The sequence below is a fragment of the Scyliorhinus torazame genome, chromosome 29, assembly GCF_047496885.1.
Source record: "Scyliorhinus torazame isolate Kashiwa2021f chromosome 29, sScyTor2.1, whole genome shotgun sequence".
NCBI lineage: Eukaryota > Metazoa > Chordata > Chondrichthyes > Carcharhiniformes > Scyliorhinidae > Scyliorhinus > Scyliorhinus torazame.
The window spans coordinates 31,650,431-31,666,361 of NC_092735.1; positions in this window are offsets into that span (position 1 = coordinate 31,650,431).

Here is a 15,931-nt window from a genome sequence, read left to right on the forward strand (position 1 = left end):
ACACACACAGACACACACACATAGACACAGATACACACACAGATACAGACACACATAGACACAGATACACACACACACATAGACACATATACAGACATACATAGACACAGATACACACACACATAGACACAGATACAGACACACATAGACACAGATACACACACACACATAGACACAGATACAGACACACATAGACACAGCTACACCCACACACATAGACACAGATACAGACACACGTAGACACAGATACACACATAGACACAGATACACACACAGATACACACACACATAGACACAGATACACACACACACATAGACACATATACAGACACACATAGACACAGATACACACACACATAGACACAGATACAGACACACATAGACACAGATACACACACACACATAGACACAGATACACACACACATAGACACAGATACACACACACATATGGACACAGATACACACACACACAATGACACAGATACACACACACATAGACACAGATACAGACACACATAGACACAGATACACACACACACACATAGACACACACAGGCACAGACACACACACAGACACGCACACACACACGCACATAGACACAAACACACACACACAAACACACACACACACACATAGACACACACACACACAGGCACACAGACACAGACACACACATAGACACAGATACACACACATATAGACCCAGATACACACACACATAGACACAGATACAGACACACATTGACACAGATACACACAAACACATAGACACAGATACAGACACACATAGACACAGAAACAAACACACATAGACACAGATACGGACACACATAGACACAGATACACACTGACACATAGACAAAGATACAGACACGCACAGACACAGATACACACACACATATAGACACAGATACAGACACACACATAGACACAGATACACACACACTCACATATAGACACAGATACAGACACACATAGACACAGATACACACACACACACATAGACACAGATACACATACACACATGGACACAGATACACACACACATAGACACAGATACAGACACACATAGACACAGATACACAAACACACATAGACACAGATACACACACACATAGACACAGATACAGACACACATAGACACAGATACACACACACACATAGACACAGATACACATACACATAGACACATATACACACACACACATACACACAGATACACACACACACACAGACACACACAGACACGCACACAGACACGCACACACACACACACGCACATAGACACAAACACACACACACATAGACACACACACACATAGCCACGAACACACACACACATATAGACACACACACACAGGCACACACAAACACACACACACACAGACACACACAAAGACACAGATACACACACATATAGACACAGATACACACACATAGACACACACACAGGCGCGCACACACACACATAGGCACAGATACACACACACATAGACACAGATACACACACCCACATAGACACAGATACACACACACACTTAGACACAGATACAAACACACACACAGAGACGCAGATACACACACACACATAGACACAGATACACACACACATAGACACAGATACACACACATAGACACAGGTACACACACACACATGGACACAGATACACACACTCACATAGACACAGAAACAGACACACATAGACACAGATACACACACTCACATAGACACAGAAACAGACACACATAGACGCAGATACACACACACTCATAGACACAGATACGCACACACATATAGACACTGATGCGCATACACACATACACAGATACACACTCACACATAGACACAGATACACACACACATATAGACACAGATACAGACACACATAGACACAGATACACACACACATTTAGACACAGATACACACACACACATAGACACAGATACACACACACATATAGACACAGATACACACACATATAGACACAGATACACACACAAACATATATACACAGATACACATGCACATATAGACACAGATACACACACATATAGACACAGATACACACACACACATATAGACACAGATACACACACACACATAGACACAGATACACACAGATATAGACACAGATGCACACACACACACAGACACAGATACACACACACATATAGACACAGATACACACACATATAGACACAGATACACACACACACACATAGACACAGATACAGACACACACAGACACAGATACACACACACACATATACACAGATACACACTCACACATAGACACAGATACAGACACACATAGACACAGATACACACACACACACAGACACAGATACACACACACATATAGACACGGATGCGCATGCACACATATACACAGATACACACACACATATAGACACAGATACACACACACACTCATAGACACACACACAGGCGCGCACGCACACACACATAAACACACACACAGACACACACACATAGGCACAGATACACACACCCACATAGACACAGATACACACACACACATATACACAAATACAGACACACATATACACAGATACACACACATATAGACACAGATACACACACACATAGACACAGATACACACACACATATAGACACCGATGCGCATACACACATAGACACAGATACACACACACATACACACACACACATAGACACAGATACACACACACATTGACACAGATACACACACACACACATAGACACAGATACACAGACACACATAGACACAGATACACACACACATAGACACAGATACACACGCACACATAGACAAAGATATAGACACGCATTGACACAGATACACACACACATATAGACACAGATGCAGACACACACATAGACACAGATACACACACACACATATAGACACAGATACGGACACACATAGACACAGATACACACACAGACATAGACACAAATACACACACACACATGGACACAGATACACACACACATAGACACAGATACAGACACACATAGACACAGATACACACACATAGACACAGATACACACACACACATAGACACACACAGACACAGACACACACACAGACACGCACACAAACATAGACACAAACACACACACAAACATAGACACAAACACACACACACATATAGACACAGATACGGACACACATAGACACAGATACACACACACATAGACACAGATACAGACACACATAGACACAGATACACACACAGACATAGACACAAATACACACACACACATGGACACAGATACACACACACATAGACACAGATACAGCCACACATAGACACAGATACACACGCACACACATAGACACACACAGACACAGACACACACACAGACACGCACACACACACGCACATAGACACAAACACACACACAAACACACACACACACACATAGACACACACACACACAGGCACACAGACACAGACACACACATAGACACAGATACACACACATATAGACCCAGATACACACACACATAGACACAGATACAGACACACATTGACACAGATACACACAAACACATAGACACAGATACAGACACACATAGACACAGAAACACACACACACATAGACACAGATACGGACACACATAGACACAGATACACACTGACACATAGACAAAGATACAGACACGCACAGACACAGATACACACACACATATAGACACAGATACAGACACATACATAGACACAGATACACACACACACACATATAGACACAGATACAGACACACATAGACACAGATACACACACACACACATAGACACAGATACACATACACACATGGACACAGATACACACACACATAGACACAGATACAGACACACATAGACACAGATACACACACACATATAGACACAGATACAGACACACACATAGACACAGATACACACACACACACATATAGACACAGAAACAGACACACATAGACACAGATACACACACACACACATAGACACAGATTCACATACACACATGGACACAGATACACACACACATAGACACAGATACAGACACACATAGACACAGATACACACACACATAGACACAGATACAGACACACATAGACACAGATACACACACACACATAGACACTGATACACATACACATAGACACATATACACACACACGCATACACACAGATACACACACACACACAGACACACACAGACACACACACAGACACACACACACACGCACATAGACACAAACACACACACACATAGACACACACACACATAGCCACGAACACACACACACATATAGACACACACACACAGGCACACACAAACACACACACACACAGACACAGACACACACAAAGACACAGATACACACACATATAGACACAGATACACACACACACACATAGACACACACACAGGCGCGCACACACACACATAGGCACAGATACACACACACATAGACACAGATACACACACCCACATCGACACAGATACACACACACACTTAGACACAGATACAAACACACACACAGAGACGCAGATACACACACACACATAGACACAGATACACACACACATAGACACAGATACACACACACACACACATAGACACAGGTACACACACACACATGGACACAGATACACACACTCACATAGACACAGAAACAGACACACATAGACACAGATACACACACTCACATAGACACAGAAACAGACACACATAGACACAGATACACACACACTCATAGACACAGATACGCACACACATATAGATACTGATGCGCATACACACATACACAGATACACACTCACACATAGACACAGATACACACACACATATAGACACAGATACAGACACACATAGACACAGATACACACACACATTTAGACACAGATACACACACACACATAGACACAGATACACACACACATATAGACACAGATACACACACATATAGACACAGATACACACACAAACATATAGACACAGATACACACGCACACACATAGATACAGATACACACACATATAGACACAGATACACACACATATAGACACAGATACACACACACACATAGACACAGATACAGACACATATAGACACAGATACACACACACACATATAGACACAGATACACACACACATAGACACAGATACACACACACACATATAGACACAGATACACACATATAGGCACAGATACACACACACATAGACACAGATACACATACACACATGGACACAGATACACACACACATAGACACAGATACAGACACACATAGACACAGATACACACACACACATAGACACAGATACACACACACATAGACACAGATACAGACACACATAGACACAGATACACACACACACATAGACACAGATACACATACACATAGACACATATACACACACACACATACACACAGATACACACACACACACAGACACACACAGAAACGCACACACACACACACGCACATAGACACAAACACACACACACATAGACACACACACACATAGCCACGAACACACACACACATATAGACACACACACACAGGCACACACAAACACACACACACATAGACACACACACACACAAAGGCACACAGACACAGACACACACAAAGACACAGATACACACACATATAGACACAGATACACACACACACACATAGACACACACACAGGCGCGCACACACACACATAGGCACAGATACACACACACATAGACACAGATACACACACCCACATAGACACAGATACACACACACACTTAGACACAGATACAAACACACACACAGAGACGCAGATAAACACACACATAGACACAGATATACACACACATAGACACAGATACACACACACACACATAGACACAGGTACACACACACACATGGACACAGATACACACACTCACATAGACACAGAAACAGACACACATAGACACAGATACACACACTCACATAGACACAGAAACAGACACACATAGACACAGATACACACACACTCATAGACACAGATACGCACACACATATAGACACTGATGCGCTTACACACATACACAGATACACACTCACACATAGACACAGATACACACACACATATAGACACAGATACAGACACACATAGACACAGATACACACACACATTTAGACACAGATACACACACACACATAGACACAGATACACACACACATATAGACACAGATACACACACATATAGACACAGATACACACACAAACATATAGACACAGATACACACGCACACACATAGATACAGATACACACACATATAGACACAGATACACACACATATAGACACAGATACACACACACACATAGACACAGATACAGACACATATAGACACAGATACACACACACACATATAGACACAGATACACACACACCTAAGCACAGATACACACACACACATATAGACACAGATACACACACATATAGTCACAGATACACTCACACACATAGACACAGATACACACACACACATATAGACACAGATACACACACATATAGACACAGATACACACACACACATAGACACAGATACACACACACACATAGACACAGATACACACACATATAGACACAGATACACACACACATAGGCACAGATACAGACACACACAGGCATAGATACACACACACACACATATACACAGATACACACTCACACATAGACACAGATACAGACACACATAGACACAGATACACACACACACACACACAGACACAGATACACACACACATATAGACATGGATGCGCATGCACACATATACACAGATACGCACACACATATAGACACAGATACACACACACACTCATAGGCACACACACAGGCACGCACGCACACACACATAGACACACACACAGACACACACACACATAGGCACAGATACACACACTCATATACACAGATACACACTCCCACATAGACACACATACACACACACACACATATACACAAATACAGACACACATATACACAGATACACACACACATAGTCACAGATACACACACACATAGACACAGATACACACAAACACATATAGACACTGATGCGCATACACACATAGACACAGATACACATACACATACACAGATACACACACACATTGACACAGATACACACACACACACACATAGACACAGATACACAGACACACATAGACACAGATACACACACACATAGACACAGATACACTCTCACACATAGACAAAGATACAGACACGCATTGACACAGATACACACACACATATAGACACAGATAAAGATACACACATAGACACAGATACACACACACACACATATAGACACAGATACGGACACACATAGACACAGATACACACACAGACATAGACACAAATACACACACACACATGGACACAGATACACACACACATAGACACAGATACAGACACACATAGACACAGATACACACACACACATAGACACAGATACACACACACACACATAGACACACACAGACACAGACACACACACAGACACACGCACATTGACACAAACACACACACATAGACACACACAAACACACACACACACACATAGACACACACACACACACAGGCACACAGACACACACATAGACACAGATACACACACATATAGACACAGTTACACACACATAGACACAGATACAGACACACATAGACACAGATACACACACACACATAGACACAGATACAGACACACATAGACACAGAAACACACACACACATAGACACAGATACAGACACACATAGACAGATACACACACACACATAGACAAAGATTCACACACACATAGACACAGACACGCACACAGACACGCACACACACACACACGCACATAGGCACAAACACACACACATAGACACACACACACACAGACACAAACACACACACACACATATAGACGCACACACAGACACACACAAACACACACACACACATAGACACACACACAGGCACACAGATACAGACACACACATAGACACAGATACACACACATTTAGACACTGATACACATACACACATAGACACACACACAGGTGCACACGCACACACACATAGACACACACACACACATAGGCACAGATACACACACACATATACACAGATACACACACCCACATAGACACAGATACACACACACACATATACACAGATACACACACATTCATATACACAGATACACACACACATAGACACAGATACACACACACATAGACACAGATACACACACACATATAGACACTGATGTGCATACACACATAGACACAGATACACACACACACATACACAGATACACACACACACATAGACACAGATACACACACACATTGACACAGATACACACACACATAGACACAGATACACAGAAACACAAAAACAGAGATACACACTCACATAGACACAGATACACACTCACACATAGACACAGATACACAGACACACATAGACACAGATACACACTGACACATAGACAAAGATACAGACACGCATAGACACAGATACACACACACATATAGACACAGATACAGACACACACATAGACACAGATACACACACACACACATATAGACACAGATACAGACACACATAGACACAGATACACACACACACACATAGACACAGATACACATACACACATGGACACAGATACACACACATATAGACACAGATACAGACACACATAGACACAGATACACACATGCACACCTAGACACACACAGACACAGACACACACACAGACACGCGCACACACACACACGCACATAGACACAAACACACTCACATAGACACACACACACACATAGACACAAACACACACACACATATAGACACACAGACACAGACACACACAAACACACACACACACATAGACACACACACACACACACAGGCACAGACACACACATAGACACAGATACACATACATATAGACACAGATACACACACACAGTTAGACACAGATACAAACACACACACACAGACACAGATACACTCACATACATATACACAGATACACACACACATAGACACAGATACACACACACACATAGACACAGATACACACACTCATAGACACAGATACACACACACATATAGACACTGATGCGCATACACACATAGACACAGATACACACACACACATAGACACTGATACACACACACACATATAGACACAGATACACACACATATAGACACAGATACACATACACTCATATAGACACAGATACACACACATATAGACACAGATACACACAGATATAGACACAGTTACACACACACATAGACATAGATACACACACACACACATAGACACAGATACAGACACATATAGACACAGAAACACACACACATATAGACACAGATACACACACACACATAGACAGAGATACACACACATATAGACACAGATACACACACACACATAGACACAGATACACACACACACATATAGACACAGATACACACACATATAGACACAGATACACACACACACATAGACACAGATACAGACACACATAGACACAGAAACACACACACACAGAGACACAGATACTCACACACATATAGACACAGATACACACACACTCATAGACACAGATACACACACACACACATAGACACAGATACAAACACACACACAGGGACGCAGATACACACATGGACACACACAGATGCACACACAGGCGCACGCACACAGATAGACAGAGGTACACACACACTGAGGTGCCCACAGACATACATACAGACTCACACACACAGACACACACTTAACACAAAATCACTTACACAGGCACACACATACTAACACACACACACAAACACACATACACATTGATCCAAGGTCTGCATCTAAACACTAGACAAACTCCTAATCTGGTGTTTATGTGAGTCAGTGTGTCCTGTCTGCAGCATTGAGAGGATCCATTCTCGGAGTGTAAGTGTCGCCATTTATTCCCCATCCCCAGTTACCCTGGGAAGGTGGCAATGTCGCTTTACTCACAGTCAGTCCCAATTTTCTATCTTCCCCCCTACCCCTGTACTTGATGATCGACACTGGTTCCCCATCGAGCAACACATGGATTTAAAATTTCTCCGTGGCCATCCCCCTCGCAATTTAATCTCCGAGCGCTCCACCACACTCCGAGATGTCTGTGTCCCTCTAATTCTGGCCTCTTGTGCTTCCCCAATTATAATCGCTTCAACCATGTGGAGACTGTGCCTTCAGTGTCAAGGGGTTTGGGCGAGAGGGAGTATGATGTTCAGTTGGAGCTGGAGATAGAGATCCATGGTCATATCGAATGGTGGAATAGGCTGGAAGGGCCGAATGGTCTTCTCATATCTGAACAATCTACGTCTCGTCCCCAAATTCTGAACTACCCACCCTCCTCCTCGCCATCTCGCCGTTTAAAACACTCCTTAAAACTGACCTCTGTGACACTGTCTGGCCTAATCCCTCCTTAAATAGAAACAAAAAGTGCCAGAGATGCTGAGTGGGTCAGGCAGCATCTGTGGGGAGAAAAAGTGAGTTAATATTTCAGGTGGAGATGAGTCCTGAGTGGTAATCTGGGTCTGAAACATTCCCTTCACAGACACTGCCGGACCTGCTGAGTATTTCCAGCACTTCCTGTCTTTACCTCAGGTTTCCGGCGTCTGCAGTATTTTGTTTTTCTCATGGCCCCTCTGAGTGGCTCGGTGTTGAACTCTGTTTTACAAGCCTCCTCCTATTTTGCTGGCGAAGCGATTGAGAGCCGGGCCCAAAACCTCGTTATCTCCAGCGCAGTAACCTTGCCAGTCTAGTATTGAATTCCATTGTTTTCGAAACAAGGCCATTTCGTTGATTCGCAAAATGTCGAACAGTCTCCCTATCATCAAAGGCCCCTCTTTCATTCACTCCACACCTGCCTTTGAACAGGGGGACCAGAACCCCCCCCCCCCCCCCCCCCGCCCTCCAGCCTACACAAACCTGAAGCCTCCACTGATCACTTGTCTCTCAGCAACAATTGAGGAGATTAGGGAGTCCTGATTGAGGTCGGCACTGATTGCGAATCTACATGGTTCCCAGAGAGATTGATAAACACACGCGTCATCAGTTCACACAAAACAGCAAATATGTTCTTGTCTCCTCAGGGCTTTGACTCAGTCCTTCAGGAACCAACTTCCCGGTCAACCCTTCACCCAGGATGGCCGTTCCTCAACAGTTCCCCAGTGCTCGCTGCTTTTACAGTGAGACGCCAACCACCCCCCAACCCCCCCCCCCCCCCCCCCCCACCAGCCCGTCCCACCAGCCCGTCCCACCAGCCCGTCCCACCAGCCCGTCCCACCCAGCTCCAGCACCCCAGGCTCATCAGAACATCATCCGCTGTCGTGTCCTGCCTTGTCCCTTCACCCCTGTGCTCACTGATCCACACTGGCTCCTTGCCCAACAGCAATGCCTCAATCTTAAACCCGACATAGAACATAGAACATTACAGCGCAGTACAGGCCCTTCGGCCCTCGATGTTGCGCCGACCTGTGAAACCACTCTAAAGCCCATCTACACTATTCCCTTATCGTCCATATGCCTATCCAATGACCATTTGAATGCCCTTAGTGTTGGCGAGTCCACTACTGTTGCAGGCAGGGCATTCCACACCCTTACTACTCTCTGAGTAAAGAACCTACCTCTGACATCTGTCCTATATCTATCTCCCCTCAATTTAAAGCTATGTCCCCTCGTGCTAGACATCACCATGCGAGGAAAAAGGCTCTCACTGTCCGCCCTATCCAATCCTCTGATCATCTTGTATGCCTCAATTAAGTCACCTCTTAACCTTCTTCTCTCTAACGAAAACAGCCTCAAGTCCCTCAGCCTTTCCTCATAAGATCTTCCCTCCATACCAGGCAACATTCTGGTAAATCTCCTCTGCACCCTTTCCAATGCTTCCACATCCTTCCTATAATGCGGTGACTAGAATTGCACGTTTCCAAGTTCAAACCCCATCATTGCCGATGCGCCTCCCTATTTCTATACTTCTCTGAATCTGGCCCCTTGAGCATCCTCCATCTTAATCACCCCATCCTTGGTGATCTTCAGCAGTCCGGAACCTAAGATCTGCAATACTCTTGCTAAACATCTCCACCTCTCTCTCTCTCTCCCTCTCTCTCTCTCTCTCTCGGCATTCCTTCAAATCTCCGCCTGTACCCAATCTTTTATTCGCCCATCCAGGTGTCTCCATGTGTGGTTTGGCAGGTATGGTAGTCGGTATTAGGGGTATTACGGTACCTAGGTTGAGGCTGTAAGATCATTGGTGTGAGAGGCGCCTGAGATAGGAAGATCATTGGTGAAGCCTGCCGGCTGGTTCCGCTCAGTAAGGCGGAGTATAAGAGTCTGTGTCTTCCTAGCAGCTGCATTCTGTACCTGCGCTGCTGGGGAAAACATCTAGTCCAATAAAGCCTTCAATTGTCATCCAATCTCGCTTCTGGAGTTATTGATTGAGCATCAATTTATTGGACTAGATTTTAAAGAATGGAGCTCCGAATCAAGCCAGGGTGTCTGCAACTCAGCCCCCACGTGGCAAACTCAGCGGCAACCTTCAAACACTGGCTGGCGTGCTTCAAAGGGTACCTGAGGATGGCCACGACTGCACCATGGAGGACCAGAAACTGCAAGTTCTCCACTCGAGGGTGAGCCCAGAGATCTACACCCTCATCGGGGATGCGGACAATTTCGAGGCCGAGATGGCGCTGTTGAAAGGACACTACATTCGCCCAGTAAACCAGGTATACGCCCGACATCTGCTAGCGACAAGGCGACAAATCCCGGGGGAAACGCTGGATGAATTCTACCGTGCGCTCCTGGTATTAGGTAGGAATTGTGACTGCCCACAAGTTTCAGCCAGCGACCACACAGAACCTTTAAACCGGGACGCATTTGTTGCAGGTATGCTGTCCTCCCAAATCCATCAGCGGCTGCTGGAGAAAGAGGCACTAGGCCTGAAGGAGGCACGGACCCTTGCTAGCTCCCTGGATGTAGCCTCCCGAAACGCCCACGCGTACGGCCCCGACCGCGCGGCAACCCCTTGGGCAGCGTGGAACCCACCCGTGGCCGACCCCGATGCATCCCCCATCCCCCCACAAGCTTGTGCCACGTGGCTACCAGGCAACCCCGGGGGGCCCCGCTGTTATTTTTGCGGGCAAGCCAAGTACCCCCGGCAGCGCTGCCCGGCCCGCTCCTCCACCTGCAAAGGTTGTGGCAAAAAAGGCCATTTTGTGGCGGTATGCCAGGCCCAGGCGGTCACCATCTTCATTTTCCCAAGCCATGTGCGGGCCCTGGGCGCCGCCATCGTGTTCCCCAGGGACCACGTGCGATGCGTGGGCGCCGCCATCTTGCCCACCCCCAGCCATGTACGACCCATGGGCGCCGCCATCTTGGCTGGAGTCTCAGGACCCCGATTCGGATGACCACACACCGCCCAAGGAAAATCTTCAACTTTTACCACAACTCGCCTCGGTGACCCCGGACCAGTCTCGGCCCCGAACGCTCTCGACCGCGACGACGACCGTGCTCATCAACGGGCGCAAAACATCCTGCCTGATCGACTCCGGGAGCACAGAGAGCTTCAGACATCCCATCACGGTAAGGCGCTGTTCTCTTCCCATACACCCAGTTAACCAAAGAATCTCCCTGGCCTCCGGGTCTTACTCTGTAGAGATCAAGGGGTTCTGCGTAGCGAACCTCACGGTCCAGGGAAGAGAATTGAAAAATTTCCAACTCTATGTCCTCCCTCACCTCTGCGCTGCCACGCTCCTGGGATTGGACTTCCAATGCAACCTCCAGAGCTTAACCTTTAAATTCGGCAGCCCTATACCCCCCCTCACTGTCTACAGCTTCGCGACCCTCAAGGTCGACTCGCCTTTCGTTTTTGCGAACCTCACCCCGGATTGCAAACCCGTCGCCACCAGGAGCAGATGGTACAGCGCCCAGGACCGGACCTTCATTAGGTCGGAGGTCCAGCGGCTACTGAAGGAAGGTATTATCGAGGTTAGCAGCAGCCCCTGAAGAGCTCAAGTAATGGTTATAAAGACCGGGCAGAAGCACAGGATGGTCATCAATTATAGTCAGACCATCAACAGGTATACGCAGCTCGACGCGAACCCTCTCCCCCGCATATCTAATTTGATTATATCAGATTGCACAATACAAGGGGCGAAATTCTCCGGTATCGGCGCGATGTCCGCCGACTGGCGCCCAAAATGGCGCAAATCAGTCGGGCATCGCGCCACCCCAAAGGTGCGGAATGCTCCGCATCTTTGGGGGCCGAGTCCCAACCTTAAGGGGCTAGTCCCGCGCCGGACGAATTTCCGCCCCGCCAGCTGGCGCGGAAATGACATCTCCGGGCGGCGCATGCGCGGGAGCGTTAGCGGCCGCTGACGGCATTCCCGCGCATGCGCAGTGGAGGGAGTCTCTTCCGCCTCCGCCATGGTGGAGACCGTGGCGAAGGCGGAAGGGAAAGAGTGCCCCCACGGCACAGGCCCGCCCGCGGATCGGTGGGCCCCGATCGCGGGCCAGGCCACCGTGGGGGCACCCCCCGGGGCCAGATCGCCTTGCGCCCCCCCCCCCCCCCCAGGACCCCGGAGCCCGCCCGCGCCGCCTTGTCCCGCCAGTAAGGTAGGTGGTTTAATCTACGCTGGCGGGACAGGCATTTTAGCAGCGGGACTTCGGCCCATCCGGGCCGGAGAATCGCAGGGGGGGGGCCGCCAACCGGCGCGCCGCGATTCCCGCCCCCGCCGAATATCCGGTGCCGGAGAATTCGGCAACCGGCGGGGGCGGGATTCACGCCAGCCCCCGGCGATTCTCCGACCCGGCGGGGGGTTGGAGAATCTCGCCCCAGGTCTTTTCCACGGTGGACCTCAAATCCACCTACCACCAGCTCCCCATCCGCCCCGGCGACCGCAAGTTCACTGCATTCGAAGCAGATGGGCGGCTCTACCACTTCCTAAGGGTTCCCTTCAGTGTCACAAATGGAGTCTTGGTCTTCCAACGGGAGATGGACCGAATGGTTGACCGGTACGGTTTGCGGGCCACGTTTCCGTACCTTGACAACGTCACCATCTGCGGCCACAACCAGCAGGACCACGACACCAACCTCCGCAAATTCCTCCATACCGCAAAAACCCTTAACTTAACCTACAACAAGGACAAATGCGTGTTCAGCACCGACCGTCTAGCCATCCTCGGCAACGTAGTGCATGATGGAGTCATAGGCCCAGATCCCGAACACATGCGCCCCCTCATGGAGTTCCCCCTCCCCCACTGCTCCAAGGCCCTGAAACGCTGCCTGGGATTTTTTTCATATTACACCCAGTGGGTCTCCAACTATGCGGACAAGGCCCGCCCACTAATCCAATCCACGGTTTTCCCCGTCGGCAGAGGCCCGTGGGCCTTCAGTCGCATAAAGGCGGACATCGCAAAGGCCACGATGCACGCAATCGATGAATTCCTTCCCTTCCAAGTCGAGAGTGACATGTCCGACATAGCTCTGGCGGCCACCCTCAACCAAGCGGGCAGGCCCATGGCCTTCTTCTCACGGTGCTTCAGAAATCCATCATTCCTCCGTTGAAAAGGAGGCCCAGGCCATAGTAGAAGCTGTGCGGCACTGGAGGCATTACCTGGCCAGCAGGAGATTCACGCTCCTCACTGACCAACGGTCGGTAGCTTTCATGGTCGATAATGCACAGCGGGGCAAGTAAAGAAGGATAAGATCTTACGGTGGAGGATCGAGCTCTCCACCTACAACTATGAGATCTTGTATCGTCCCGGGAAGCCAAACGAGCCTCCTGATGCCCTATTGTGCCAATGCACAAGTGGACCGACTCCGGGCCCTCCATGAGAACCTCTGCC